Here is a 27973-nt window from a genome sequence, read left to right on the forward strand (position 1 = left end):
CAATCATCCCCTATGGAAGGTGCTTTATGATTGCATTTGCGACGAGCAAGAGGGAACGCGGTTACGTGCATGTAAACGCGCCTTTCAATCTCGTGAGAGGACGTCATATCGGCGTTTCCAACTTGGTGCCGTGTAAACTCGCGTGCACCATTTCCAGCGATAAAACGGTTTAATCTCGAGTTATCTTACGTCCACGTATTAATAATTAAACGCGCGTTATAAATATAATTGTTCAAGATTTCTTTTGAGATTATAATAATAGCTTTTTATTCCGGTCTATTGTTTTATTGTAAAAAAAAAAAATTTCAGGAATATCTAAATTAAATGCGATTTATTGCGTAATTTTGAAACGCGAATTTGAGATTGTACAAATCAAAGTATCCGTTATTTCGATTTTAATAATTCTTTTTTTTTTTTTTTTTTTTGATAATAAAGTTCTAAATTTGAATGGTAATATATAAGATGGCAAATAATGATCCAGATCTGAAAAAGTCTTTCGATCCTTAAGTTAGAGAATAATTTAAGAGTGTTGAAGAAAATTCTGAAACTGGAAGTAAGGATAACGATGACGAGGAGGAGAGAGAAACGATCCCTCGGATCGGAAGAACCGTGGAATAAAAATTTTTCTATACAGACTCTTAAATCGTGGAAACGGGGTGATTCGAAAATGGCCTTCCATTTTTGCATCGATGAAAAAGGGGATTTATTACGAGGTCGCGGGCGAAAGAAGAGGGGAAAGAACGATAATAGCGCGGAATCGCGAAAAAAGGGACCGCGGCCAGTGTCTGGTCGGGTGTACGTGACTCACGTCAATGCATCATGTCGGAAAATAATTGTACATGTGGATGCAGGCACGCACGTTCGACGTAAATTCTTCACGAGTGTACAACACTCGCCGTAAATCGCCAGCAACACGCGGCGGAGCCCTCCTTTTTTTCTTTCTTTCTTCCTTTTTTTTTTTATCTTTTTTTTTTATTTTTACCCTCCGAGGACGTAAATTTCTACTCCTTATCGGGAGTAATTTACGCCCACCCCGTCGAAAAAATACCCGCAAATATCGCGCTTTTCCACCCTTTCCTTCTCTTCCTCTCCTTTTTTTCTTTCTTTTCTTTTTCTTTCTTTCTCTTTCGCTTCTTCAAGAATAGAAATTCTTCGAGGAATCTTTGATTCTCTTTCCTTCGTTCCTTGAGAAAATTCTCGCTTAAAAAATCTCTAAAGCTTTTTTCTTCTTTTTTTTAAAGAGAAGAAGCTTAAAAAATCTCCCTTAAAAAATCAACTCTTTTATCAAACTTTCCTCGGCCACGATTCTCCATTCTTCCAATTTCCACGGTATAACGAACGCTTTCCAAACCGTACGAGGTTTTCCCTCGTTTCCCGAAAAAGCGAACCGAAACGAGAGACAAAAAAGGGAAGAAAAAAACAGAGAGAGAGAGAGAAAGAGAGAGAAGGATTGAAACAATAACGCGACTTAGATCTGGAAGTCTGGTTGTAAATCACGATCTCGTAATAAGTCGTATATCACGATTCCTTTTTTTTCTTTCCGTGTTTTTCCACAAGAGAATCGGGACGAATGCGGACGACCGACATTGTTCAACCATTGATCGAACGACCGCTTCTCTTCTAAAGTTCAACTTCCTCTCCACGGCTATCCGCAAAAGGCGAGTTTCACTTCCGTTTCCACACACACATACACACAGGCTCCCGGCCTTGTAAGGTCCAAACACCATAAACTTTTACAGCCAGTAGTGGTTTCGTTTTGGATTTCCCTTTCCTACCAGATTTATGATCTCGCGTACAGTTCATTTCGTCCATCGATGAAAATTTTACCGCGAAAAATGTCCTTCTTTCACTTTTTTTTTTCCTCTCCTCCCTTCTTCTTTCCTCCCTCCCCTCTTCTCGCTCTTGTTTTCTTCCCGACTCTCTCTTCCCCCCCCCTCCCCACCCTTCCCTTTTTTCTTTGTACATACACAATTTCACTTTGAAACCAGACTGTCGATTGTCTGTCAAAATCCTTTGACTTTTCGAATTGTTTCTCCAACAATTCTCCCGTGAGAGTGGCAACTTTTTTTTTGTCGTGATTCAAGGTCAAGATTCTCGCAGAGAGTCTCGCAAAGATATATATAAATATATCCGTTCTGAACGAATATATCCAACGATTATTGCCTCTCCAATTAGAAATTCGCGTTTATTCTCGCATCTCGTTCATCGACCAGTACCACGAGTGTTTTAACGTTTTATCGACAATTAGAGAATTAGTGAATGGAGGCGAGAGTTTCGTGAGAGAACGTGTAAATCATCGTGGGGCCTTGCGATCCTATCTGGCCCTATTATGCGGCTGTTGGAACTCGAAGGAAATTGAGCGGTCCTCTGCGCAATTTTCTGGAACCCCCCTCTGTGTGGTCGAGGATGGCGAGTGGCGATGGGTCGTGGCGATGTACCGGGGAAAAAAGGCTGTACGAGAAAACAGAGAGATCGTCGAAGGAAAGCGGGGGGGGGGGGGGAGGGGAGTGGAGGAGGAGTGGAGGAAAAGGCAGGCGCAGTGAAAACACGGGCGTCGTGTGTCGCAAAGGGGGTGCTTGGTGCACGACAGGTAAGGAATCTGGGGGATGAGGCGCGGCGGGATCATCATTGTCCAGGCGAGAACTTGGTCCAGCCCTCCAGCGATCCGATGAAACGAAGCCACCCAGGATGCTGGCCAACAATGATCTCGACCGAGTCATTCGACCATCCGTGGAATGGAATCACTGTTAATGGCCCAACGTGCAACGAACCAAAATCCTTTTGTCGTTTTATTGCCACCAGTTCCTCGTTTCCTTGTCCTTGGGGCAAAAATATATATATATATATCGATCTTCTATCCGAACATCTTCTGTACGATCTGTGCACTATTTTAAAAGAAAAATTGGCCAACCTCCAATATCGAGAAAAGACGAGAAGGCAGGAGTCAAAGTCAAAGTTCTCGTCGAGAATCTCTTGGATCGAGAGATTCTTGAAATTATTGACATTGACAGTGGAAGGATGATGATTATGATGACGAGGAGAAGGGTTGAGAGAGCTGAATTTGGAGTAGGAGGAAAATTCGCAGAAAAAAAAAAAAAAATAACTCCATTCAAATAAAGTTATTTTCTTCGAGGAACGAGCTTGATTTCTAAATCAGAATCCAGTTGGCGGTTGGACGGAGATAGGTAGCTACGTGTACGCATAGAGAGGGAGTGAGAGAGGAAGAGGAAACCGAAAGAAACTGGCGCAATGGGTGGCTTGATTATAATAGAGGTATCATTCCGTTGAAACGATACGCTTCCTCTTCCCTTCGAATAATTGCAAATGGCGTCCTTTTATGCCGAATAGGGGCGGCTGATCAAAGCCGCGGATAAATAAAAGATAATCATCTAATTATTCCATTCAAAACGAGTCGACTGCTGCCTCTCCGTACCATTCTCGAGGCTACGATTGCGTTCTCGGTCATTAAGATCATCGTTGATCCCGTGTTTCTCCATCTTTTATTCATCCCCACCCCTCCCCTCCCCGACCAACATCATTTGTGACCAAGAACGAGGATGTGTGTGTGTGTGTGTGTTGCGATACAATGCGTCTCGAATTTCTTTCGAGTTAATTGTAATCGAACTTGAATGCTTTCGCGGTAATCGGCGAGATCATCTCGTTCTCCGGGATTATGGGCTGCGATCGATAGCATGATACCTGTCTCCTTCTCAGTTGTGTCGTGTGACGCGTGATAGCGTCACGTGATAGCGAATATACGTGTATTGACGTAGAGAGAATTGTGAATGAAGAGGATAGAAAACGATGATTTAAATGTGGTGGGCGTGTGACACATTAACACGAATAATAAATAAAATGAAATGAAACGAAAAGTGTGCAGGAACATTGTGCAAAGTTTTAATAATAATCGTTGGAATCTTGTCGAGATCGAATTAAAAATTGTAAATCGTCATTTTCCTGCGTTTCTTTCTCCTCTTGATCTTTAGATCATCGTAACGTCTGATCTACGGAAAAAAAAAAAAAAAAAAAAAAAAAAAAAAANAAAAAAAAAAAAAAAAAAATTCCAATGCATTGTTCACGGAAGGGAAGAGAGGTAACACGATCCGAGCGTGGATTCTCTATGACCGAGAAACGAGCACAGGTGAGACGGCGTGTCTCCTCGATTCCCGATAAAAATCTGTCAAATCAGTTGACTGGCTGCTACGTTAACGCCGACCGACAAGATGCTCGGCTACCAGATAAAGTAACGAGGAATCTCTACCGTGTTATTGATCCTCACCGTTCCGATTTCTACGAATTTAAGAAAAGAAGAAAACCAAACTTCCGAGTCGGGATTCAGATTAAACGCGCCACGTGAATCAGAACGCACGAATCGAAGAGATACCTAGGAGTGAAAGATCGAAACGAAAAGTCAGAGTACGTCAATTCGATCTCCTCGGGACGTGTCCCCAGATTTCGACAGACGCGTCTATATCGAGGTTAGGGCCCGAACGGTTGAGTGGGTGACTGACTCTGGCATTGTCGTTCGCCAAGATATACGACTGCTCGTTCCCAGAAACAGTTTATATTCCGGGCTGAGGCCCCGGAGATCGTTATACCTGACCCAAAAGATCGTGGTCGTCCGTTTCGGAAGCGCTCAGTTTTCGGATTCTGCGTCCAAGGCACTCGGTCATGGCCGCTTCCCCGCACGCCTTCGCGATCAATTTCGAGAACTTACACCTCCTCCACGCGCATAACTTCGCCCCCGGCCGGAAATTTATAGCGGCCAACCGCCATCTTCGCGGATCGTTATTCTTCGAAACGCATTGGAAAACTTCTACTCTTCCAGTCTCCAGGTGAAATTGGTTACTTGTAGATCTCGTTGAATCGAGGAGAAGCAAGGAAAGGGTAAGTGGAGGGTTTCGAATCTTAAACTTTTAAATATTATCGACGATTTCTTATTCGATGCGATTATTCCAGTCCATCTTGAGCACGCGTTAAATCAATCGACAAGAAATTCGTTGCCCGTGAAAAATGTACAAGGCGCAAAAAATGAATCGCGAAAAATTGAAATCGAGAATAAAAAAATTCTTTCGATGAAATCATCTTTCACCGTCTAATTAAACGATCTAGGAAAGAAAAAATAAAAAATTTCATTACTACCTCGACAATGCCGCTGCTTCTTCTCTCCAACGAAAGACACAATTTATCTTTGCTCTGTCTTCGAGTCGTTTTACCTCGATTCGATATCTCGAGTAGGAAGGATCGATCGATGCCCCATAATCGCGAGGACAATTATACGACGGCCGTTTTATCGTTTCGATCGGGGACGAGGCCGAGGCGGGTGACACGGCGACGCGCCACCCGCCGCGCGTTCTCGCGCGCGTAGGCGCGAACAATGTTAACGAGAGGGCGCGCGGCCGAAGAATTTACGCGACGATTCCGCTCGCGCCATCCGACAAATTCTCTTCGCGGCCTGCTCCCTACGTGCGTGGAAATCGCGCTTGGAATGAGGACTAGAATTGAAATTAGATATTTTTTCATTTATTCTCCACCATCTCAAAATCTGTTTCGAATTTTTTTTTTTGAAGAAGAAAATAAAAATAGGAGAATTAAATAACGAAATATAGGTAACCTCAGCTCACGTTCACATTAGAGAGAGACCACTTTTCACTTCGAGCAAATTAAATTAAAGGTTCGATACCAAGGAAGACTTCATCCTTATCCTAGCTATTTCAGTTCCTCAGAGCTATTCCAGCCAACCTTCGAAACACTATTCGCAACGGCGGAAGTGTATTCATTGACGAATTCGACACGGACGAGCGTACACTCTCTATCTCCCTCTCTCTGCCTAAGTCTCGTGTTGTCGGCGAAACGGCGTTGCGATCGAGATTTTCGCGGACTCGATGAGAAGATGGAGACAGAGAGATGTTGGCACGGAGCGAGGGAAGAGGGCACCGCTTCTTTTGGGAGCGATTCGAGCCCTCTCGGCCATAAATAATGCCGAATGCTGGGCCTCCATAAGTCAGGTAGGCTCGGTTCCCGCACGAACGCTCTATACGGGTGGAGAGAAAGAGAGAAACGGTGAGGAACTCTCGTCTCCTCTCGTCGGCCAGTTTCCCTCCGCCTCTCCCTTCAACCATGGCGAAAGGACCCTGTTTGGGTCCTGGTGGTTTTCACAGTCACGCCCTGGACGGAGAGAGAGAGAGAGAGAGAGCGAGGGCGTATGGGAAAACGCGTACAGGTGCGATTATGCGAGTCTCCGCCGCCATGGACGTCTTCATAATCTGTTAACCCCGATGGAAAATAAGAGTGCTCCCTCGGAGCACACCTGCCCCACACCGTGAAACTTTCTACCTTTCACGAGATCACGAGAAATGTAAACAGGTCGTAGATCATTTGGGGATGTCGCTGGATAGGGTTGCTCGGATCAATGTGAATTATTCTTGGGGATGTCTGTTGGATCGGAAGAATTCTTTCTTCAAATTTTCCCTTCTCCGTTATATGCCTCCTTCTTGTATTATGTAATACAATTGACACGTTACCGATTCTCTCTTTTCGTTTATGTCGAGCGTTATAAATTATTGTTATTATTATTTTTCAATAATATAACGAAATGTCGATAAGTTGTTGCGATATACATTCCTGTGATGACGTTACGGGGGAGAAAGATAATTTTTGAAATTGCCGCCTCACTTGTGCGAACAAGAGAACTTCTTCCTTTTAAATTTTACTTTCTTTTCTTTTTTCTCTTTATCCACGCGTTCGTGAACTTGTTTACGATAATTCGTTCGAGTTCCTGATTTTTCTGATGTCGTCGAAACATCGCTGGCGCTTGCTTACGAATCTTGTATTTTTATTACGAGAACCGTGGTAACGAACGTTCGTGTCCGGCAATAATGTACCGAGCTGATGAGCCACTCGATTTTCTTTTAAGCCTACCTGTTCGCACGGGGTAACGCAACGAAATAACCGCCACGGGCGTCTTATTTCCCTGATTCATGTACCTAATTTATCTCTATATCAAACAATCGATATAGAGATCGAGGCCTCGAGGAAGTAAAGTTTTTCTCGCGATATTTCTTCGAGAAAAAAAAAAAAAAAACGACGAACGGTAGAGAAGAGAAATTGTAACATTCCTCCATTTTCTTCTGGGGGAAACCACACGTTTTTTGGTTAATCGAGTACCACGATAACCAATTTATGGAGAATCGATCGAGAATCGAACCTCGCGTGTTCACGCTTCTTAATATATTTTTCGTGTCGTCTCAGTGGGAACTCGAATCGTCTCGTGATATCTGATGAAAGCGATTTTCTGTACCGCCTATAAAAATTCGCTAATGTCATTCGCTTGTTCACCGCCTCACGTTGATACCGATCTTTATGGGGATTATTGTTATTATCGAAAAATGTATATCGATAGAACTACCCACGTTAATGGACGCGACAATGAGAAGGATACTATCGATCTCGTCCTCTTGCGTTGCTAAAACTGTAAATACTTTCCAAAAAGAAACGATTTTCCATTTCGAATTTTTCTTCTACAAACTTATAATACGTTATAACGAATGATCAGGTATTCTCATTCCTAAATATAATATCAATCCTCGAAATCGTTTTAAATCGTTGCTAAAACTGTAAATACTTTCCAAAAAGAAACGATTTTCCATTTCGAATTTTTCTTCTACAAACTTATAACACGTTATAACGAATGATCAGGTATTCTCATTCCTAAATATAATATCAATCCTCGAAATCGTTGGAAAAATACAAGGAATGAAATATAATATTCGATCGAATGTGTCCGTTTAAACAACCACCATCCACAACGAATATCTTCTTATCCTTCTTATCCTTCTTCCATAATTCATCATCACCATTAAAATTTACAAACCCGATAAACGAGAAAATCGATTCTCGATCTTCGATATTTCCATCGACGAGCACCGGAAGTTCTCTATGATTCCCTCTCCCAGATTACTCGTTCCAACTTCGTTCCTTAAAACGAAGCCGATCAGCCGCTGGCTTTTTACAAATTCCATCGAGTATCGGCGGCGCTTTTCTTCTTCCCTTCTTCCTTTCTTGCAAACCGTTGTCCACGTTTCTACGTGCCTCACATTCGCTACGCGTGAGCGATGGCCACGCGTAGAAGAGCGCGATGCGCTGGCTAGGAGGAGGCAGGTGCGCCCCTGCGCCCCGTACGTAACGTACTCAATTACACCGTTCTTTTCCCCACCCCCCCTCCGTTCGATAATTAATCACGATTAATAGCCGGGGAAACCGAGAAGAAATCGGGATTTATTAATCGGTCGAGGCCGATTACGTTCGTAAATCAAAGGGCCGACCGTGGCCCAAACCCTTTTTGCCCTTTTGGAAACTCGCGCACGATGCTACCTCTTCATTTATCCCCGGGGCCGCGACCGAGTTTTTCGATTCGAACGAGTCCGCCGTCATCCTCCCGTTCTGAATTTTAATCGCTAATTTTTAGCCAGCGGGATTTGAAGGTTGAAGGAGATCGTTTCACGTATACGTGAGGTATACGTCGACTTCAAGAATATGTAATTTCCATTCGAAGGCTCAATGATTAAACGACGTCTCGTTAAATAGGCTGGTTGAATTACAACTTGAATACAGTATTTCATCTTATTGTCCCGAAAAAATTGTTATTTCGTTTCTTTTGTGATGCATGAATATACGTTTCGTTCATTCAATTTCCATTATATATTACGAAGAAGTCTCGTGAAACTACCATTGAACTTTTTCATTATCATTTATCATTTTCATCGCTTGTAATAACTACAAATACATGTATTTATACTCGTACAATAATTTAAAAGAAAAAACACAAATCCAACTTTATTATGAAGATTCGTCGACATTTCTAAAATCTTATGCATCATTTATCATTTCTATCGTTTGTAGTAACTACAAATATCTGTATTTATACTCGTCCAATAATTTAAAAGAAAAAACACAAATCCAACTTTATCGATTATTACGAAGATTCGTACATTTCTAAAATCCTATACTTTTGATTATTATTTCATTTCCACAATACTCGTATTTGTAATAACTTTCAACAATAACGAGATTTCTATGACAAACATTCATCTCATAATTCTCAAAAAACACAAATCCAATCGTTTCGATTATCGTCTCACGAAGATTCATATATTTTTAAAATCCTTCAATTATCATTTCATTTTCATCTACTTGTAAAAATCTATCCTTTTGATTATCATTTCATTTTTACCATAAATACTTTTATTTATACTTAACTCATAATTCTCAAAAAACACAAATCCAATTCTTTCCATTATCATCTCACGAAGATTTTCAAAATTCTACGTTTTCGATTATCATTTTATTTCCACCAAGAATACTCCATTTATAAAAACCCTTTTGATTGTCGTTTCATTTCCATCACAAACACTCGTACCTATACCCATAATTCTCAAATCCAATTCTTTCGATCATCATCTCACAAAGCTTCATACACTTCCAAAATTACGCTTTCGATTATCATTTCTACCACGATCCATCCTTTTGATTATCGTTTTATTTCCACCACAAACACTTGTACTCATCTCCCAAATCCAATTCTTTCGATCATCATCTCACGAAGATTCGTACATTTCCAAAATGCTACGTTTTCGATTCGTCGTTTTATTTCCACCACAAACATTCATACTTGTATTCATTTCCTAATTCTTAAATCCAATTCTTTCTGTTATAGAATTTAAAGTTCACTGAAACTTTATATGTAGTTTTATTATTGAATGTTGAAACATCACTGTTTCATAGTTGGTACCTATTTGTTTTCCTTCGATATACATACTTCAAATGTTTTGTAAATAGATACGCGCAATAATATTAAATATATTCATTCAGCTAAACCCACTTTTATTTTTGTTTTCATTGCCCAATCAACACTTTCGATCATCATCTCACGAAGATTCGTACATTTTCAAAATATTACGCTTTCGATTCATTTCTATCACGAATACTCTATTTATAAAAATCCACGATCCATTCTTTTAATTGTCGTTTCATTTCCACCACAAACACTCGTACTCGTCCCATAATTCCCAAATCTAATTCTTTCGTTCATCATCTCACGAAAATTCATATATTTCCAAAGTGTCGCTTTCGATTCATTTCTATCACGAATACTCTATTTATAAAAATCCACAAACACTCGTACTCGTCCCATAATTCCCAAATCCAATTCTTTCGTTCATCATCTCACGAAGACTCGAACATTTTCAAAATTCTATGCTTTATTATCGAATATTTAATTTCCACCACAAACACTCGTAATTCCCGTAATTCCCAAATCCAATTCTTTCGATCATCATCTCACGAAGACTCGAACATTTTCAAAATCCTACGCTTTCGATTATCGAATATTTCATTTCCACCACAAACACTCGTACCCATCCCACAATTCCCCAAAAACCGAGAAATCCTACGATCATCATCTCATTCGCACCCGTCCAAATAATTGCGGAACGGGATTGTCATCGTCAATTTCTCGATCGTCGACGTAGGTAAAGTCGCGGCGGCGCTGGCGCATGGAAGGAGATATTTACGGTGTCGGCGGGGACAGGCGGTTTCTTGCCTCTCTGCCCGTCTCGTTCGCTCCCCGATCGAAGCGCGATCGCTTGGACGAGAGACGAGTGGACGAGGGGGGAGGCTTAGGTGCGCCAGTCGGGGACATAAGTCAGCCGGTATTCAATGAGTTCGAGGAAGTTGATCGCCGGTTCTTCGCACGCGAGCCGGCGTATCGACGCGGGACGACAATCGTACCACGGGGTCCACGGACGATGCCCGATGGTCCCCGCCCCGAAAAACTGGATCCCCGGGTCCGCGGACTGAAAAGGCCGGTTTTCTGGTAAAAAGTACCGAGAGCCGCTCGCCAAAATCGTTAAGGTCGACGCGAGGCGACGCTGCTTTTTTCCACGCGTTCCCCGAGCGAGCCGGATACCAGTTTGCGCGGAAAGGAATTGGGATTATCGTCATCGTTAGATTCCTCCCCGTGATATATCTGAGAGTTTGGACACGAAAAACTTGCACGTTCGTTGTGCTCCTTCTTTCGTGCAAAGATTTCGCTCGTTTATCGTCGTTTAGGTGAGGGAGAGGAGGGGGGAGGGGAGAGTCGTTTGGTAAGAAACTTATAACAGCACGGTTATTCTTATTACTTGCGAATCGATGGTACAAGATCCTTCTTAAAAATTCGAATTATCTAGAATCTTAGTTTCAACGATTCTCCCTTCTCAATATTTTAAACGATTTAAAGATTCCTCTCGTTTCGAGAAATAATTCTTTCGAAACAAAGTTCGCGTATATATACATATATATCAAACTTATTTATCCAATGAATATAAAAAACATTAAAAAGAAAGAAAGAATCACGTCACATCTCCCTCCCTCTCCTCCCCCCTCAATGAAACATTCTATTCATCAACTATGTGAATTCCAACCACAAAGGTACACACAGGATCTTTATAACGCATTGTCGTCGCGGCAACAATTCCAAGGTCTTCGAGATTCCAAAGAGATTTCTAATGTTCGTTCCAACCCCTCGGCAACGACAATCGGGGGGAAAAATCGGCGGGAGGGAGAGGGAGGGCGGAAGGAAGGTCGAAGGAGAGCATGGGCCATGGAAGGTATGGTCTCGCGCGTGACGTCTCAACTTTCGTCGAGGCGGAACCCACGGCCGTATTTGTTTGCCATTTATGCCCATTTAGAGCGGAGCCTAGGGCGCGCGCCAACGGCCCTCCCCCCTCCCCTCGTTCACGACGGCCTCGATAACGACGAAAAACGTCCCTTTGAGATATGTTCATCCCCCCCCCTTTCTCTCTCTCTCTCTCTCTCTCGTCGCGGGTAAAGGCCGCCAGAGTCGTTTTCCAAAATTTCCACGGGGGCCACCAATGGCGGCAAAAATGCATTGATTCGCAGCTACGCGACTGTACCCGGACCCCCTCGTCGCTTTTCACGGATTCGTTTAGGTCGACACGAATTCGCCACGCTTTTTCGACACGGCCTCTTTATTCCGTTCCTTTTCGACCTTTTCCTCTTCTCCTATCTCGGAGAACAACGGATATTGCTCCCTCCCCTCCCTTCCTCCCCCTCCCCCCCCGCTCCCTTTTCTTCCTCTTCGTTCTCGATGGAACAGCTCGAACGATCTTCGCAAGAACGATCCGCTTCCTCTGTGTAAGTTTTCCGTGGAAGGAAAGTTGGCTCTTCTTCGCTCGATGGGGCTCGATGGGGACAGATGGTTTCGGGGACGGGCCAGTACTCGTTCGGGTGTGTAGTTGTGTATCTGTTGTGTACGTGATTGTAAGGAGGAGGTCGAAGGAAGAGTTATAAATTAGAGGAGAAGGTATTGTGCGAGCAGGAGAGAAAACGTGCCCGGTCTCCCGGCAAAATATTTTCATCCCCGAAGAGATGGGCGAATTTTCGAGAAAATGTTCGATGATTCGTTCGTCGACCGACTTTTGTCGACTCTATTTATCGAGATCGATTGATGGATCGATCTGGATGTAAGGGATTTCATTCTGAATTTTCTGAAAGGAATTTTCTGAGGAAAATAAAAATAGAAACATCCCTTACATTTATATCGAAGGATAGTAGAATTTTTGTACATTTTGTGCAAATGTAAATGCAATTTAATCGGAGTACAGCGGTGTTAGTTAGCCACTGCGTAAAAATATTCAGATAAATCTGAAACCAAAGGATCTGAATCTGCGAGTCATGTTCGTTTCTCGCAACGATATTTCCAATCAGCTCCTAGACACGTGTTTCCACATTCCTCGCTCACAAATATCTCATCGTCCCCGGAGAAAAGTTACCCTTACGTAGTGCCTGTTTTTTCATTGGGCAGCAAGCGTGAAAAAGTAGGCATCCCCGAGTGTTTTAAGAAGAGGGCACAAGAAGAGATCCGTGCGCGGGATAAATCTCATTGTGACCCGTTTCCGCCATGTGCCCAACACACGCTCTGTCTAAATACGGGAGACGATTTTTCACGAGGAACGTAAACAGAACGTCGTGAGATCTGTGACGTCTCGAATTCTGCAAAACGGCACTTCTCGAGAAGATATTTCGGCTCGGTTTCCAGCTCGGTGAAACGGCGAGATTTATGTCGACATCTCGAGGACGAAACATCTCCCGAGCCCAACGTTTTCAACGTTCACGTTTCACGTTGCTCTCGTTTCCAACTTTCCCTCTCGACGATCAAAGATTCGTCCTGGCTACCGAAAAATCTATTTTCCCCTATTTTAATCTCTTTGCAATTGAGAGATGCTCGTCTCGTTCCAACGTTGGACATCGCTCGAAGAAGAACTCTCCAGAACTCAGTTTCTCAATTTTAAAATATTTCTCCGCGACTCGAGATTCGTGAATCGTTCGATATTTTCCTACGCGATCGATCGAAAGGGGGGAATCCATCGTGAATCCATCGTCGAGTCGATTTCAAGAGGGTGTCAATGTCTGGTCCCCGCAGGAGGAAACAAGAACATTATTCGCGGTCTGCCAAACTTGGCCGGGGATCACCCGCTTCGTCCCCCATAAAACGGTGCGAACGGCAGTCGTTACATCGTGTTTGTAAAGTTTATAGGAGATCGTGTGAGCTAGTGTGTCGGACACACCCACGCCACTCCCACTCGGCGTGAGTCCGTGCCTTCCTTCCACCTTCCGTCCTCTTTGCAACCCTTCTTCTCTATCTACGTCCTCCTCGATGATACCCAGTATCGAGGGTACGTGACTTTCCTTTTTTTTTTCTTTGCACGCAATATTCTATTTCGAGAGAAGAGTAAATTTCATCTCGAGCAAGAGACTTTGCTCCTCCTCCTTCTTTCGCTTACAATTCTTTGTCTCTTAAGTCCACTTTTTAATCTTCACAGAGAATGAAGAAACTCTTCCTCGTTACGTTTCAATTAAAAACGATCGTGAGTTTAAAAAGATCGATGGGATAAATCGAGACGTATGTTGTTGATCAAAGGGAGAGTGACCAGCCGTTAAACGCAGTCGGTATTTATGGGTCGGTATATAAAGACGTGTCGCTTCGAGACAAACCATCGGTCGTATTCAAATTAAACGCGCACTCGTTGACGTTCTGGCGGGAAGGAGGGAGGAGAGGGAGGGGGGGGGCTGGTAGTTTTAAAGAGCGTATAAAATATTGATCATGACCAATTAACTTCTAGGCAGAAGTCAAAAGAAGTCGAAGTGGAACGAAGAGAAGAGAGGAATGGAACGGGACGAGAGAGAGAGAGAGAGAGAGAGAGAGAGAGAGAGAGAGAGAGAGACACACTCGAAGCATTCTGACTTTCCTTTGTCCGTGCCATAAACTTTTGGAAAGTATACACCTGGAATTCACTTTCGACCGTTTAGCTTACGATCCCCTCGTAAACGCTGTCGAAACTGATGTCCCGAGATCCTGAACCTCGCTCTTCGAGCCGTCCAATTATTTACGACGTCTCCCGTCCGGTATTTTTATTATTTGCTCAGAAAATATTATCATCGGCAATAAATTGTTGGTGAGATAATAATGCGTCTCGTGATCAACAGATGTAATCCTTTCATCCTTGATCGAAATCGGATAAAAATAAGAAGGAGGGGAAGGAGAGGGGGGAAGGGGAGAGAAAAAAGAAAAAGAGGAGGAGGAGGAGGAGGAAGAAAAAAAGAAGAAATTGGAAGAGAATAAAATTAAACGAAATACTTGTAAGCGTTGTCAACGGGACACGTGTGTGACATTAGTAGAGGAACGTTAAAAAGCGAAATTCTCTGCTCGGCAATTTGAATGGCTGTTTTAGAGTTATTGAGGAACTTTTTCTACGAACTATCTGTGTATTCTGGAAAGTCGTAAAAGAAAGAAGAAAAAAAAAATAAATATATATATATATATATTTTTCTTCAAAGGAGAACACCTGAACTTTTATTTCTTTGGATTCTTGAATTTCTCATCGACGATCTTCTCTCTTGTTTTCTTATGCTTGAATAAGACGACGATCTGAACGAGACCAACCAGACAACTTCTCTCGTTACGTAATAACACGAATTTTATTTTAAAGAACTTTATATATGTCGTATTACAAGTGTCACACGCAACACGCAGCAGTTTTCTTAAAATTCTGTCAATTTATTAAAAGGAATATCAATTATTACTCGTCGATGGTTGAAAATTTTAAAAATCGGTCACGAGCGCGCAATTATTAGGCAGGATATCATCTCACAGTGAGATACAATGGAATGGTACCCGTGTATTCTTTGCTAACCACCGAATTTACGATCAAACAAAAAGCTCTTGGTAATAAAGGTGACAAAATATTTCTATCGGAAAATATTTACGACTCGCCATATTTCAGAGAGAGAGAGAGAGAAAGAGAGAGAATAAGAGAGAAAGAGGAGAGCACGATCGTTGCGTCAAAGATTTTTGCGAGGAAAGCGACTACTCATTGTTCACCGGTCACTGAATCCGCTATTTATTGGCATTCGTGAGGTTGAAGTACGTAAATCTTGCGGACGAAGAAACGAGAAGGGGAAGATAGCCTCGAGCCTCGTAATTTCTTCCATAACCTCGTTTTTTTTCGAACCAAGGAATCTGCATCACATCTTCGAACCAAATGAACGTTCGATATTGATATCGCGTAATAAAGATCAATTTATTCCCAAATTAAAATTCTTTCGAATCGTGGAACCCCTCTCCCCTTCCTTTATCCTCCTCGATGCGTTTATCATCCTTAAATCATCCTTCCAAATATTCCTTCGAATCGTATTATTATTATTATTATAACCACACTTCTCTTCCACCACGAGCGATATCCACGATCAAAGTTGGATTGAAAGCAAACACTGGAGAAACGTTGTTCGAATCGAAACGCTTTTGAAACAAAAATTCCTCGGCATTCCATCTCCGATGAACGAGGAAACGAATGGGCGGGCGGCGTTCGAGTCAGCACCATTGTCGATGTCGAGCGTACGACAAACTATGGAGACGTCTAAGCACATTATGCGCAGGCCACAATCGTAAAGGGTTGATTTTATCGCCGCGTCCTCCTCCCTTACGTCGGCGAATAATAATCCCCCTCCCCCCCTCCGATTCTTCTCCCGTCGGTTCCTCTTCCCTTGAACTTGGCCGCGGAATTCGGGATCGGGGAGTAAGGGGGTAAGGCGGTGGTAATTCTTTAATTGCATCGGGCTAATTGGCTCTGAGTGGCGCCACGGTGACACGGGACAACCGCCGATCAACAATTATTCCGACCCGCCTGTAAATTGCCACGGCATTTTTATCGTTCGTTCAATCGGCCGTACCCCTGTCCATCCGCGTTTCTTGCGTCCCCGTCCACGTGTGACGATCGCCGGGGGACCCCTCTAACGACGTGTAATTTATTATTCTGTTGGACGGGACGAATTTGCTAATTGAGATTAAGCCGAGATGGGGCTCGGGGGATGAGTTTCTTGGTCGTTGGCCCGAATTCGAAGTCTCTTTAACTTTGTTTATTTAAAAAATGACGAGTTTCACATTTCTTCCATTCTTTCATCCTTTCTTTCTTCTTTTTTTTTTTTTTTTTTTTTTTGATGGTAACGAGTTGGGGATTATTTTGGATCGATGCTGGAATTTGTTACAAGCATATAGGCTGTTGTCGGATGTTTGTGGAAGAATTTGACATCCACGCAAAAGAAGAAGAAAAGTATGCAAATTCCCGATGATTGTACGTTGTTCGTGTTATTAGAGAGTATTATTAAAAATATGGATACGTTTATATAAATATGTATTATCTATGTGAATAAATTAATTTCAGTGAAAAAGTGTCCGCACGATTTTTAGTAATTACAAAAAATAAAAAAAAAAATTTGAAACCAGTCAATTTTAACGGTTTGATAGTTGTAACGTTTAACGTTGGAATGGGATAATTTAGAGACTGGAAGTATTTCGATAGACAGGTCGAACCAGTTTTTATTAATGCACGAGGAATATACGAGAAGTTTTGATTACGTCGTACAATTTAATCATGCATAATTAATTAAATTATGGTGAAATAAGAAGTATCCTTAGCAATTCAGTACTTGAAATAAACTGTTATATTGTGTATTATACATAAAATTAAGCGTTTCGATAAAGAATCTCGACACGAGAACACGTGCAATATCTACTTCCTTAAACCTTTATCTACTTATTGAAAGAATTACGATTTAACGTTCAACATTTCGCCTCTCGTTTTTCATTCAACTTTTCTTTTCAATTTTCATTTCGTTTCATCATCTTTTCCCTCGATCTAAAAATCTAATATCTCAACGTATGAAGAGGAAATTAATTCAACCCTTGCAACGAATGTTCTCCTCAATATTCTCGCACTAACTCGCTTCCAATTTAAAATAGATTTGATGATTCACGCTAGGCGAAGAAACCTACAATCTTCCAACTTTCTCCAGTGTCTGACAGGAGATCGTGCGTGGAATATTCGTAATGACAAACCGTTCGGGTCTCCCGCGAGCGATCGGTTCAGGGCCGTGGCCAATGTTATAAATGCATCGAGAGAGGAGAGGAGAGGAGAGGAGAGGAGAGGGGATGGGGGCGAGGGATGGATCTATCGATAGCCGATATTCCTTTGGCTGCGTTTCGTAGAGATGACCGCCTCGGCAAGATCGATTTGTGTCGAGGCAGTTCGAGAACGCGAGATGGATGGGCCAGAGCACGAAATCTATTAGTCATCACCCACACGATATCGGCCCTCTTTCTCCCTTTTCCGCCCGTTTCTATCCTCTTTATGCTCTTTATGGTGCGGACAGGTACGTCCGATCGCCACTCATTCCGAGCTGACCAATCGCGATCAGTGCACCGTGGAATGTTAATGCGTTCACGAAACGAAATTGTGTCTCGAATTTTATTTATGATTATTTGTTTACGTCATCGAAACGAATCTATGCATCTACTGTGGATCGGTGTCCAGATGAATTATGGACACTGTTATGGAGATTTTTCAATTTTTTATTTTTTTTTTTCTTTCTTTCTTTCTTTCTTTCTTCTGTTGATAATATCTTGAAATGGCGTTGGAAAGAATTTTGTTTGGTTTTTTAGTATAATTGTTGATATGTTCTTTCTCCACGTATTTTCAATCTTGGAGAAGTATTTTTTTTACTCTTCGTCGGGAATAGCGGGAAGAAATGGAAGTCTTGGGCCGTGAAATTCGTGACGGCTGAAATCTATGAATTATCATTTCGTATATCCTTGCGTATATAATGGCTAATAATACTCGGAATCATTAGCATCTTTCTGTAATTAATCATCCGCTGGTGCAACATTAATCGTCCACGAGGAATGTCATAAAACGCTCTCGTCTCATTTACCGTTTATTGCTCGTTTTAAACCCATACTTTCTACTTTCCTATCCGTGATAAAAGATAGGTCACTCATCAACAAATAAAATTCTCACGATTCCAAAGATTAAATTATGTGGATTTGTACTCCATGCAAATAACATATCGTCTATTCTCCTAAAAATTAAACTATCCCAAGACGCAAGAAACGTTCTTCAACGAGAACAATTCTCACGATTCCAAAGATTAAATTATTCCAAAATATTGTGAATTTTTACTCCATGCATATAACTTTCCCAAAAACCACGCTGAAACAAGAAACGTAATCATCGGTCCTCCGATTCGTAAAATTCTTCAATGAGAACAATTTTCACGATTATTCCATGATATCGTGTTAACTCCATGCAAATAACTTTTCTAAAATTATTCCAAAGACACACTGCCGCAAGAAACGTAATCATCTGTCCTCTGATTCTTCGTAAAATTCTTCAAAGAGGGTAATTCTCACGATTCCAAAGATTAAATTATTGAATTATTATTCCAAGACACGCTGTCGCAAGAAACGTTCTCTGATTCGTAAAATAAATAAAAATAAATAAAAATTCTCCAACGAGAACAATTCCAAAGATTAAATTATTCCAAGATCATGTGAATTCGTGCTATGCCAATGACTTTCCTAAAATTATTCCAAAGACACACTGTCGCAAGAAACGTAATCTGTCCTCTTATTCTTCGTAAAATTCTTCAAAGAGGGCAATTCTCACGATTCCAAAGATTAAATTATTGAATTATTATTCCAAGATACGCAAGAAACGTTCTCTGATTCGTAAAATTCTCCAATGAGAACAATTCCAAAGATTAAATTATTCCAAGATCATGTGAATTCGTGCTATGCCAATAACTTTCCTAAAATTATTCCAAAGACACACTGCCGCAAGAAACGTAATCATCTGTCCTCTGATTCTTCGTAAAATTCTTCAAAGAGGATAATTCTCACGATTCCAAAGATTAAATTATTGAATTATTATTCCAAGACACGCTGTCGCAAGAAACGTTCTCTGATTCGTAAAATAAATAAAAATAAATAAAAATTCTTCAACGAGAACAATTCCAAAGATTAAATTATTCCAAGATCATGTGAATTCGTGCTATGCCAATGACTTTCCTAAAATTATTCCAAAGACACACTGTCGCAAGAAACGTAATCTGTCCTCTTATTCTTCGTAAAATTCTTCAAAGAGGGCAATTCTCACGATTCCAAAGATTAAATTATTGAATTATTATTCCAAGATACGCAAGAAACGTTCTCTGATTCGTAAAATTCTCCAATAAGAACAATTCCAAAGATTAAATTATTCCAAGATCATGTGAATTCGTGCTATGCCAATAACTTTCCTAAAATTATTCCAAAGACACACTGTCGCAAGAAACGTAATCATCGATTCTCGTTCTTCAATCGAGAACAATTCTCACGATTCCAAAGATTGTTTCAAGATATTGAATGCAAATAACTTTCTTAAAAACTACTCCAAGATACTCCAAGCTCGTCGCAGAGAGAAACGTCGATCCTTCGATTCGTAAAGTTCCTCAACGAGAACGCAATTCTCAGGATTATGGCACGTTATCACGCATCGCGGGTACGCGGATGATCGATGCAGAAAAGGAATCGGTCGAAACGAGGTAGGCAGTTAGCTCGGCTGGATTACCTACTCGGATGTCCCGGAAGGAACGGAGAAGAGGGGGATGCAGCCACTCTCGGAGTTGCTCACTTCCCGCCACTCGGCAGCACTTCAAGTCCATTCACTCAATTCATTTTCATCTCCGTCGTATTCGACCACCCTTCCCTCCCTCTCCTCCCCGCTTCGCTCATTAGCGGCCTTTCCGCTCCCATCCCGAGCCTCCTCCCCCTCCCCCCCCCGTCCACGGCCGGCTACGAGACTCTTCCTAAGAAAATTAGCCCTCGTTTCCGCCCCACCTCCTCAGGGGGGAAGGAATCGTAAAAATTCGATTGTCCCTTAACGAACGTGAACGTGTCGCGAAGACGAAACCCAACGAATTTTCGGTTACACGTGCGTGAGCGTAATGAGAGTGGAACGAAGCGAGAGAGAGAGAGAGAGGAGAGAGGGAGAGAGAGAGAGAGAGAGAGAGAGAGAGAGAGAGAGAGAGAGAGAGAGAGAGAGAGAGAGAGGGGAGGAATATAAGGAATACGAAGGTAGAGGGAAGGGATGATCCAGTTTGGATGGGGCAAGTTATTTCGAGAAGGAAGGGTTTAATGGAAGGTTGTTGTGTAAACGAGGAAAGATAGTGGACAATTCGCATTGTTCCCATATTGGCGCGTCCTCCTCGCAATGGGACGTGTAGGCTTGTAATGCTGCTGGCTGATTGAGTGCACTCTTCTTTGTTGTGCTAATCGGCTCAATATCTGGTGTTCTTCATTCACCGGACAAAGGATTAACGATGATACGGGACGATGTGGTGGGACGCTTTATTAAAAATCATCCAGCTATTGTTAAGAAAATTGTCGCGATTTCTATTATACACTCCATCATTACGTAATATTATCAAGTACGTTTCACGAATATGAACAGAACAAGATATATAATCGATGATCAAGAATTTCTTTCAAATAGAGGAATAAAAAAAAAAAAAAAAAAAGAAAGAAAAAAAGAAAAGGAAAGACGAAGACACGAATCGTCATCGGATGTAATTAGCTTAATTACCAGGAGGACATCGGTTGGAGGAGGTGGCGGAAGGAGAGGAGGAAGAAGGTCGAAGAAACAGGCGGCTATCTTGCATCTTCGAGTGTAATGAGCGTTCGCTTACAAGATCAGCCCCGTTGTCTCCGCGAGAGATCTCGACGAGGAGAGACCCGGCGACGACAGGGGCGTGCACGAGCCGAATCTACGTGACCAAGATGTCGAAAATGAGGATTGGGCGTGGCGAGTGGCGATGAGTTACGGCTCACCCTTTGTCTTAACCTGCTCTCTCTCTCTCTCTCTCTCTCTCTCTCTCCATCACGAATCCCGGTAATTACGATCATTTCCATTTTTTTTCCACCCGTGTTTCCGTGGTCTGTTTTCCTGCTCGTGACCACGAGTCTCTCTACGGGGTGCTCGCTCCACCCCTTCGAGAAGTTGTGTATGCAAATGCAGCACAGTTTTGTCCTCTGTCTTTTAAAAAATCTTTTATAAAAAGTGATTTTCATTTTTTTTATAAATATTGTCGCGTAAACTACGCTTGTTTTCCTTGATTTTCCTTGAAAATTCGCTTTATATAAACGAATAGTGGCACAGTTTTTAATTCACGAATGTATTTATAATCCCACGAAACACCTCCCCCTATTATATTACACAGTGGTTCTACAAGGATGATCTAATCGGAAGATCTTCGAGAATCATCCAATAACTCCACTCCACTCTTGGTGGAGGAAAAAGAAGAAGAAAGAAAAAGAAAATACGACGAGGGAAAGCGTATATATATACCTACACCTACACGGCCAAGGGATGGCCGAGGGAAGTTGCATCTGCTGGCTCACTAGGGGGTGCGCGATCATTTTTTAGGGGTAAGACCGCTATCGTGGGGGTAAGTCGCCTAACGAATCGTTTTTGTTCGCGGCCCGGACAAACATCGGCGCACAAATAAAAACTGAAACGGGCAACAGACGCAGATACGGCCCACCCCTCGCATTTACCTCGTATTGTGCCGTATTATTTTCATCAGAGAGAGTGAGAGAGAGAGAGAGAGACACTATCACCGTAGTTACTAATGCGTTTATTAATCGATCCATCGATGGGTCTAATAAGAATTTATTGCCATCCCCTCCTCCCCTGCCTCCCATCCTCTTCAATTATCCGTTTGTTCTATCCTCTGTCGGTTCGTTAAGGGACGTCGTCCACTTTTTTCTCTTATAAAGAAAGAAAAAATTGGAAAATTGTCGGCAACGAGCGCGACATTATTCCGTAAATATTTTCGAACGAACTCGACGAGAAAGAACTTGTTTCGATCGAGTAGCGAAACTAAATTTCAAAGTCTCTTTTTTTTTTTTATTCGATTATCTTCGAGCAAAATCCTCGATCCCACCAATAGCGACTCACGAAAGAAAATAAGGAAAGAAGGATCGAGTCCGCGAGAGACTCTGTAGTTGTAAATTCTCTCGTAAAATTATGCCGCGTGACGCGGCCAACTATAAATATTAATGCTTCCCAAAAACGGTTTTCCTCCTCGCCTTCGTTCCTCCTCCTCCTCCTCCTCCTCCTCCTCCTCCTCCTCCTCCTCCTCCTCCTCCTTCTTCTTCTCTTTTATTTTTTCCAACCTCTCTCTGTTCACCCTGGCCCAACGTCCTCGAGGACGCGAGTCGTAAATCAAGCCGCTAGAAGGAGGTTGTCAGCGAAAAATACGGCGGATAAAGGCTGCTGGGGGTAAGAGTTTGTTTTAGATGCCAGAACCCCTTTCGCCGTTTCTCTCTCTCTCTCTCGAGAAACATCGGCTCCAACACCGGCGACAACTTCCTTCGCCCCTCTACGGACCCTCTAACGTCACGTCCCTCCCCCACCTTCATAGGATCGCACGATTTTTCACCTCTAGAGATCCTATCCTCGAATCGAATCCTCACGTGAATCCTACGACTCACTCGAAACGTTAAACGACCCCCCTCCTCTCTTTCTCCACTTCTGTCTTGTCGTTTCTATTTTGTCTACCGTCAAAAATTTATCAACAGCGTGTAACGACACAAGAAGGAAACAACAAGAAACTATCCACCCTCGCTCCAACCGTGAACGAACGAGAAAGAACGAATCTGTCGAAGAGGAGTTGGACAAATGTTCCGTTCGACGACCAATTTCTCTTCTGCGTTCCTGGAAAATGAGAGGAGATATTTCATTGTTCCCGACGTGTTGGGCGTTCGCAGACTGGCCGCTCTCGGTTTCCTCTCCGTCTTCACGGTTCGTTCGAGAGAAGAATGACGAGGCTACGCGGGAGGGAAAAATAAAATAAATTTTATTATCATATTCCAGGGATTTTTCATTCTTCGTTCGAGCGGCCACCATCCATCCAGTTTCCTAATATTTTTGTCGGAGATCCTTCTCGCAGATAACGTAATACTCGATCCTTATCCACTGGCTCGCATCTCTCGTAGAAATCTTATCTGTCAGCCACCTCGAGAGCCGCCCACAACTTTGTCATCCAACCTCGGGAGTCGCTTTTCCCTTTGATCCTGCTTTCGTGTTCGCATATTTATAATTACCTCAACTTGTTTCTTTTCTCTCTTTTTTTGTTTAGCGAAGTGTGCAGTGTTTTTATTTTATTATTATTGTTACGTGTGTGTGCAGAGCGTTAAGTCATTCTCTGTTATTTGAGATACGATATGAGATATCGATATCTCGATATTTCTATTCATGGATACATCGTAATGGAAATTCTCGAATCGAAGAATTTTATCGAAGGTGTGGAATTGAGATAGAATCATGTCGAAACGAAAGCGTTCGTAGTTGAGTTTCGTAGGTATCATACACAATTCTACTCTTCCCCTTCAACGACTTATCTCAGCACGAAGAAGAGCTTCAAAAAGAGTTTTCATGGGTAATTACCACTTCTCGTTCGTTGAATTTAAATTTTAAGAAAATAAACGGTAAAAGAAAATTGAAGAAGTTGCTAAGAGGAAGTGTAGAACAGGCTATTATGGCCTGACCGACAGATCATCGTATCTCTAATGACTTTTCAGACAAGATCTAAGAGTCGGATCTTTTTTTTCCTTTCTTTTCTTTTTTTTTTTTATCATTCCATCTAACCGCATCTAGCATCTACAAGCTTTTGCGTGTCGGTCTCTTTTGGTCCTGATTTAGAAAAAACAGGAATCGTTGTTTCTTTCCTTCAAAACAAAATTCCTTAGCAGGTTTATAAATTTTGCGAACGTTTCCAATTATATATATATATATATAATACACATACATGGATTTTCACAGCTGTTCGTGTTTTCGCGTATTCACGCATCGAGGAACAAATAAATTGACTGGCCGAGCTTGTTTTTTACGTGTTCATACGCGTTACATCCGGAAGTAGATTGTAATTCATGAGGGAAGGGATTGAAATTACAAGAATTAATGGGAAATAAATCTTGAACTTTGAGTAATCTCAAATCTTTCTTTCTCAAATATTTCACAAAATAAAAAAACAAATAATATCTAATAATTAATCATCGAACGTTTAAAAAAAAGAGCCCATTTCCCTGTTCGACATTCATCGAAAAATCGTTTGAAGGAATCAACAATTTCACAGTGCACAACTTATCCACAACTCGATTAAAAAAAATTCGAGAGGAGAAACGGAAGTTGAGCTCCACCATGATTGCACGATAGTAGCAACTCTCGACGATATACTCACGATCCCGCAATTAACGATTAATTAAATGTAACGAGTGTACGGGGAGCGTGACCGAATAAAAACAATGTCTGGCCTCGTTGATGGTTTGTTCGGCCAACGATCGCGTAGGTGCGTCACGCCGTTCTCGTGTTCGCGTTTCGCGACCCTGTAACCGTACCCCCGCGATGAAAGTTCTATCGCGGACCCTTAGATTGATGGCCAGCACGCCGATGTGCAACTCGCCAATACCGTCCGTCGAGAGATCGCACGCGAGAGGTCGTTAATAATCCGCGCGTGTACCGTTCCGATGTTGAAAAGTTGGAGAAAATTTGCGGATCCATCCCGCGTATCATTCATCCGGATGGAGGAACACGGCACAAGTAAATTTTTAACTATCGATCGTAAGATGATAACTTGTCGATACATATTTTACAATACGAATTTTACAATCCACTGAGATAAGAATTATCTCTCTTATCATGAGATTGGAGATAATGTTGGTTACGTTTGAAATAGATTAAATCCATCTAATGATTGTTGAAACGTGAACGACTTTGAAAGAAAGGATGTATAATAATTCCTTGCAAAAATTGATCGATACAGATTTTACAATCCGAATTTTTAATCCACTGAGATAGGAATTATCTCGATTGGAGATAATGTTAATCTGGAACAGAACGATCGTTGAACACGAAACGTAAACGATTTCGAAAGGAAAGGAAGGATGCATAATAAGATTCCTTGCAAAAATTGATCGATACAAATTTTACAACCCCAATTTTTAATCCAGTGAGATAGGAATTATTGGAGATAATGTTAATCTGGAACAGAACAATTGTTGAACATGAAACGTGAACGACTTCGAAAGGAAGGATGTATAATAAGATTTCTTGCAAAAATTGATCGATACAGATTTTACAACCCCAATTTTTAATCCACTGAGATAGGAATTATTGGAGATAATGTTAATCTGGAACAGAACGATTGTTGAACATGAAATACGAACCACTTCGAAAGGAATATATAATAAGATTCCTTGCAAAAATTGATCGATATATATTTTACAATCCGAATTATCACGATTGGAGATAACGTTGGTTACGTCTGGAATAGATTAAATCCATCTAACGATTATTGAAACGTGAACGACTTCGAAAGGAAGGATATATAATAATATTCTTGATAATATCAAATTCCAATTAGCGATTGACGAAAGGGTGCGCCAATTCTGGCTACAAGAGTTGTACCCTCGAAGGTGGAAATGGAGCACGGATAAAGAGAGGTGGCAGGCCGATAAAAATGATGCTTGAATGCTGGCGGACAAAGTCGGTCGTGTAGACGATCGTGCAGGGGCAGAGGAGAGGGAGAAGGAGGATCGATGTGCGGGCTGCAAGAACGGGTCGTGCTGTTAGTTAAGCGACAGAAGGTGGATGGAAAGCATCATTCAGATGTACCTCCTAAGTGCACCAAGGAAGCCACGAGTCAGCCTTTATGATAGTTATTAATATCGAATAGTCAGCCACCGTGCCCATTACGGACATAATGGGACGCCATTTTTTCCCGCGACAATGAGGCACCCCGTTAAACGCTCGATGCGTTTGCATTATTCACGCGGATGATTAAGCTTCGTTAATATATCCGTATGGCGGCTCGCCACGAAACGTAGTCGAATCTTTGTCTAATACAAAGTTAGAATACGCATATTTTATATTTTTGAACCGATTTCGAATTTATACGTATATCTTTGTTTGAAGAAAAATACGAATCGAAATCGGAGGTTAACGTTCCTTCCTCCAGATTACCTGCCGAATAATTCTTTAATTCTGTTTTCGGAAACGAAACTTGAAACGATTTATAGATGATTTATAGGTTTATAAACGCGCGTCACAGCAGGCACACAAGTTCGAGCGATTGTTCGAGGATGCGTTTCCGCAAACCGACAGCGTTCACTTCCGATCTTGGTTCATTAGTCAACAGATTATTCGGACTTTTAAGCATTATTTCGGGCGAGTAAGCTGTTAAAAGCAGGTAAAGCAAGCAAAAATAACTGTATTTTAACGTCTCGAACACTGTCTATAAAACTACATATAATGTCTATAAAACGTAGTTTTTTTTTTTTTCTTTTAATTTCTTCCCGAGGAAAGCAACGATTTAAAACCTATCTAGACCTATCTTAGGCGAAGAGAAGGGAAATAAGATCCGTCTCCGCTTCCTTATCACACGATCAAAATCTCTCTCGATCCAGAAAAATTTGATCGAAAATCAAAAGCAAGATGGAAACATCTTTTTGCAATCCTTTTTAAATTCATTTATTAATAGCAAAAGGACAAAAGAGATTCGTTAGGTAGTCAAAGGACTCTGGAATCGTTAATTTCCTTCATTTGTGATAATCCTTGTGAAATAAGCCATCTATATATATATCTACTCATCCGCAATAATTTATTGTTTCTAACACTTTCTAATAACACTTTCCACTTTACCGATGAAAACATCATATAAGATACTACAGATTGCCTCCCACCACCTTCCCTTCCATCTTATTCTTTTTTTACTCATTTAATCGAGTTTAATCTCATCTCGAAATCAGTAGGGGCGCGAGAAAAATATCCGCGGATGTCGGAGAAAATTGGCGGTTGAAACGAAGAAATTCGTTGGCAATGAAATATCGAGCTGCTTTGATCCTCGGCAAGCGAGCGCGCACGCGAGCTTCCGCGTCGGATATCGCGGGGGCCGGTCACCCGGAAGCGAGAAGAAAACACCGGTCCGGTCGGTAATTAATCGACGCTCGCGACGCGGTTAAGTAAACTCGGTTAATTGGATAAGCAAAGCGAGGAAGGAGCGGTTAACCGGTCGGCCCGCGTGATTACACGCGTGCATGCAAATTTTATTAAAGCCGGGGGAGGGGGAGGGGGGGGGGTTTAAACGGTCGGGAGAGAAAAGAGTTCCTCCACTTTGATAATTTATAAACGAGGGGCTCGCGTGACTCGTCGCGACTTTCCTGACCGGGATATTACGATATTTTCCAGCCGTAATCCCGCGTTGAATGCGAAAGCACTCGAGGCGCGCGGATCTTGCTCCCCACCCCTATTCCCGCAGGGGCGAAAGCAGTGGAAGCAGAATTAGAGGCAGAAGGAGGGGGTAGAGACGCATACGCGCGGTTGGAAAATATTGTGAAAGGTGTTGAGACGAATGGTGTTGAGACGGACGATAGGATCGAGAAGTTAATCCTCGTTAACCGGTCGTTTAGGTAGGTATGGCTGCGTTGTGTTTCTGGATCGCGAAGGATCTCTCATAGAAAAGATTTACTACAACCTATTAT

The 27973-nt window shown here is 41.9% G+C and overlaps 1 long non-coding RNA gene across 3 annotated transcripts in view; it reads right to left on the reverse strand.

The window, feature by feature from the left end:
• Positions 1 to 27973, reverse strand: part of LOC122712064 — a 123574-nt gene that overhangs the window by 22569 nt on the left and 73032 nt on the right. The gene's annotated exons all lie outside the window — the stretch shown is intronic.

This window comes from Apis laboriosa, unplaced genomic scaffold (genome assembly GCF_014066325.1).
Source record: "Apis laboriosa isolate Shangri-la unplaced genomic scaffold, ASM1406632v1 scaffold18_cov149, whole genome shotgun sequence".
NCBI lineage: Eukaryota > Metazoa > Arthropoda > Insecta > Hymenoptera > Apidae > Apis > Apis laboriosa.